The sequence below is a fragment of the Solenopsis invicta genome, unplaced genomic scaffold (assembly GCF_016802725.1).
Source record: "Solenopsis invicta isolate M01_SB unplaced genomic scaffold, UNIL_Sinv_3.0 scaffold_378, whole genome shotgun sequence".
Taxonomy (NCBI): domain Eukaryota; kingdom Metazoa; phylum Arthropoda; class Insecta; order Hymenoptera; family Formicidae; genus Solenopsis; species Solenopsis invicta.
Window position 1 is genome coordinate 45,001 of NW_024105282.1, and position 5,336 is coordinate 50,336.

Here is a 5,336-nt window from a genome sequence, read left to right on the forward strand (position 1 = left end):
TACTCGGCTTGAACCATTCGTGTTCTTTTGCAAAATTCACCTTTTCAATGAATTCGAATGTTGCTCTGCCGTGTTCTTCGTTTGACCACCTTCTTTGCCACTCTAATTCGATCTCCTTTTTTATTAGTTCTGTTTCCTCTTCCAAGTTTCTTTTTTCTTGTTCTGTCTTGGTTACGTATGTATATCCCATCCATGTCACACTGATGTTTCGCTTCATCGTGTTAATGATCCCTTGCTGGATTATTTCCAGATCAAGCGGCATCAGGCCGCTAATTACCTGCATGGCGTTAGTCGACACGGTTTTGCATGCTTTTGTAATTGTTGTTAGTAACACTCGCTGCGTTGCTAGAATGTGTCTTTTAACTTGCGCCTGGGAGGCTTTGTCGTACCATGATGCGGCTGAGTAAGTGGCTATTGGAATTGCCACCGCTTTGTATAGAACTTTCAGGACGTTCTTTTTAAGTCCCCATTCTTCTCTGGCGACTCTCCTGATTTGCATTACAAACTTTGTTAGCTTTTCCCTTAGGTATTTGGCGTGCGCTACAAAGTTTTGCTTATTGTCAACCAGCATGCCCAGGTATCTGACTTCTGTCGCATAGCCAATGTTCTTTTGCCCTATCTTTAGTCGGGGCATCCTTTCCCTGTCAAACTTGCCTTTCATTAAAACCGCCGTAGTTTTAGATGCGGAGACTTTTAATTTGTGTAGTTCACACCATTTGTTTATTGTCTCAATTACCATGGCTCCCAATTCTTCCAATTTGGTTCTTGAGTTCTCCTTGATCAGGATTGCTAAGTCATCTGCATACGCTATTGTGTCCACCTTCTCGTCTATCTCAGTGAGCTTGTGTATTAGAGCATCCATAACAAAGTTCCACATGGCTGGGCCTATTATCGACCCTTGCGGGCATCCCTTTTGCATGTATTTCTTTGCTTCCTTAAAGTTTGATTTGACTAGGACTTTTCTCTTGCTAAAGTAGCTGTCCATGATTTTGACCAGCGTGCTACTACACTGCGCCTTGATCAGTCTGTTTTTAATGGCAGGCCACCATAAATTGTCAAAAGCCCCCTCAATATCAACAAAGAGTGCTATTACATATTTCTTGTTAGTGACTAGACCTTTTCTAAATGCAATCAGTGCGTCTTCCGTCGATTTTCCTGGTTTAAATCCATACTGTCTGTCGCTTTCAAGTCCCCTCTCTTTGTAGCAGCTGCTAATTCTGCCTATCAAAATTCGCTCAAAGACTTTTCCTGCAGTTGGTAGCAGGGCGATTGGTCTGTATGAATTTATCTGGCCTCGGTCTTTTTTGGCGTCTTTTAGTATAATTCGTAGGGAGGCGATCTTCCATTCATCTGGGAATATATGATCTCTTAGGCAATTATTTAGTACATGTCTTATTACATCTTTGTTGTTTGCCCAAATCGCTTTTAGTATTTCCCCTTTTATGCCATCAGCACCTGGGGCTTTGTTGTTTTTGATTTTTCTGATGGCCGTTTTTAGTTCTATTTCAGACACCTCAGGTTCCAGGTTACAGTTGTAGTATTTCTTATTTTGTAACTTGATTTGGTTGTGTATGTCGCTTTCCATCGCCTTATCATCCGATGGGACGCACTTTTCCAGCAAAGTGTTTATTGTGTCCAGCCAGTCCTTTGTCCGCTCGCCTGATGGTAGTGTTAAGGTGCAGAAGTAGTTTGTCCTTTTAACCTTGTCCCTCACAATTTTGTATACTATACTCCATGGGTCTTCGTTGCCTACTTGTGTCACAAAGTTTTTCCATGCGTTGGTTTTTTCTATTTTTATTTGCAGGACATACTTGTTTCTTATTGCTCTATAATTATTTGCGTATGTTACTTTATTATCTAGGTGCAATCTTTTTGCTCTTGCCAACTGCTTTTTAGCTTTATTTGCCTGCTTTCTTAGTGTAGATAGCTCTTCTGTCCACCATGGCACTGTTCTGCTAGCTAATCTCCTTTTTGGCATAGAGTTGTCGCATACCTTTTTTAGCATTTTGTTAAATTGCTTTACTGTTTTGTTAGCGTTGCTATTTATTATACTGTTTACAAAGTCGGTGTTGAAATGTGTTTTTACCATTGTGCTAAAAGTTTCCCAGTTAGCCTTTCTCAAGTTGTAGCCACCTTGATTACTCCATCTTACAATGCTTGGTGTCGTGTATCCAACTTCGACGAGGATGAGATTGTGATCGCTTGTAGTGCACCTTGTATCTACTGTCCAGTTACTTAGGTATTTAGCCATGTTTTCGCTCGCTAGAGTGATGTCAATATTTGATTCTCCTCCATTTGACATAAATGTATGCGGATTATTTGGTTGGTTTATTACGCACAAGTTATATGTCATGATCAGCTCTTCTAGTTTCTTTCCTCTTTCGTCTGTGGTATCAGCGAACCACCAGTCCGACTTAGCGTTTGCATCCATTACTATAATCAGTTTTTTGCCCGATAGCTCTTGTAGAATTTTCTCTAGGTCTTCTAAAAGTGGTTCTATTTCCAGTGAGAACTGGCAGTACATATTTATTATATAGAATTGTTCTTGTTTGGTACCGACTTGAAAGCACATAATGTGTTCTGATTCTAACTCTATATTTTGAAATACGTCCATTTTATTTTCTTCAACGACAGCAGCAACCCACACATTTTCTTTATTTGGTTGTATGACTCTCATACCTGGGGTTGTATAGCCTCTTGCTTTCCCTTTGTATACGTATGGTTCCTGGATACAAAGTATATCCAGGTCGTATTCCCTGAAAATAAGTTCTAGGTTTACGGCCGCCGCACGCGATCTTCGCGCGTTTATTTGTGCCAGTTTTAGTCCCATTTGGTTTTATTATGGTACATGTCCACTTGCTTTAAGTATTCCGGGCAGTCTTTACTTCTTACACTATGTCGGTTTTCTTTTCTTTTAGTGCGGGTGCAGTTCATGCATCTGGGCTCTTCTGTTTTATCACATTCCTTTTTCAAATGTTCCTTACTACCACAGATTTCACAGAGTTGGTCCGGGTTTGTACATATCTTGGCTACATGCCCATAGGAGTGACATTTGAAGCACCTCGATATGTTTATATACTCCTTGACTCTGTATGTCTGCCACTGCATATAGACTCTGCCCTTGTTTACAATGCAGTCAAGATATTTTCCTGGCATCTGTATTATCCAATTTAAGCGGTTTTCTCTGTTCCTGTATCGGTATCTTACTTTAACAACTTCCTTAAGTTTATCTAATTCTACGTCGCTTAAATGATCAAAGTTTTTGTTTATTAAGTCTTGCAGTATTTCATCTTCTTTTAGTTCTTTTTCAACGTCGTACACAATTAGTGATGGGAGAAGTTTCTTTGGTTGCTCAATCTTCAATTGCTTTTTACTTAGGTTTACTTTGCTTAACGCTTCTACATCCTTCTTACTATCTACTTCTATAATTAAGCCTTTCCTTCTCATTTGTTTGATACTTCTTATTTTTAATCGTTCTTTAATGTGCTTTAGGCTCTTTATCACTTCTTCTTTAATCTCTTCGTTTGTCCTTTTGTCTTCTGCTTCCATCTCAGGTTTTATCAGTACCACTTCTTTTCCTGAGGTTGTCTTTCTTTCTTTTACCGATTTTTTGGTCGCTTCGTAAGGTCCTGTTGTTGGCCTGGCAGCCATCTCTGAGTACAGTGTCCCCATTTTATTTTTCCTAACTCCGCATTCATACAACGCTTGATATTTTTCTCTTTCTAAAATTTCTTTTTGTAACTTGTGTTCCATATCTGCCCATTTGTCTAATATGAAACGGATTGCCGATCTAGAAATTTTGTTACATTCGTTGAACAGAAATCCTTCCAGCTTTGTTCTTTCTTTACGGACTTCCTCGAGCGTGTTACCGTTCGCATCATCATCGTCGTTATACCGCGACATTTCAAGCGTCATTTTTTCTAATTTCTCAGTTCCTGTCATTTTTTCTACGTCTCTTTCTTGCGTAGACGGTGTTGTCCTCGTTGGTTCGGATTGCGGGTGCTTGTCATCTTTGTCGGGCTCCGAGTCCGAATCTTTCCCTGAATGTTTTGCTAATTTTTGCGGAGATCGGCGGATCGAATCCCTCCTTTCGAAAGGGTTCAGAGTTTGTGGGTAGTATGGCGAGTCGTTGGATGTTGCGCTTGCGCTTCCAGGCGGGGTTCCAGTAGCAGCCGTTTCAGAAGTCATTTTTGTTTTGTTCCAAGTTGTCTTCAGTTTGGTTAAGTTTGGTTTTGAATTTCGTTCCGTCATTTTGGTCCCACGAGTATGGTGAGATGAGAAGTCCACCCTGGCAGAGCTCCCGTGCCGAGGGTAAGCCTATTGCTCCGGGGGGTCGGCAGGTGCCCCAGAGTGATCGCTAACGGCTGGCTATTGCATATTTGCGTTCCCTCCCCAGTCATGCATCCCCTCACCGCGGATCACAGCTTGGGATTAGAGGGATTTTTTATAGAGGTTAACCTTCCTCGCGGCCCGGGCGGCTAAGCCAAGACCCCCGGCCCCTAGAGACATGACCTAGAGGTTACGGTGTGTGTCGAAGAACCCCCAAAGATCCCCATAGCGTCGCGACAGCGTTTAGCCACCTGTTTCCGGCTGGTTACGGAATCGGGTGCCCAGGAGTACCACGAGGAGGTAGCTGTGCGGCTTGAGTATGAGAGGCTAAGTGACTAAGAGTCTGTATTGCGCGTCATGCTCCAGCTATGTTTCACCCTAACCTTGTTCAACTGTCATTCAGAGCCAATATCTCCAGGTATCTTGCACGAATCAGACTCGCGGGTCCTGCGACGGTTGTCAGCCCTGCGCACTGGACTTCGTAAAGCCAGGACACATGTCGTTAGCTTCGTTGCAAGGGCATGTTTCCTCAGGGTGAGCGAGAGTCATGCTACTCTCAGACTAATAAGCCGACCCTTCGGGCTGCTTGCAATATATACTCGCATAAAATGCGTGAGTCTACAATCGAGAGCTCAGAGTGGGTGGGGACGACATCCCCGGCTGGGAAGCGCCCTTACACCCACCCCTACTCCGGCTGGTCGTCGATTTTATAGTGCGCGGCCCGGGCTAGCCCCAGGCCCAGATACCTGTCTGATTGGGTGGCGCAGCGGAGACAAAGCTTCGGAAAGAGGAGTGGAATGCTTGCGCATTTATCACACTACTACTCTGTGATCCATAGCCACTCCCAGTAGATAGGGACAGTGGGAATCTCGTTAATCCATTCATGCGCGTCACTAATTAGATGACGAGGCATTTGGCTACCTTAAAGGTCATAGTCCCCGCCTTTACCCGGTTTTCCTTTAATTCCCGTTACAAAGGGCCCTGGGGGGGGTCAAAAGGGCAACACC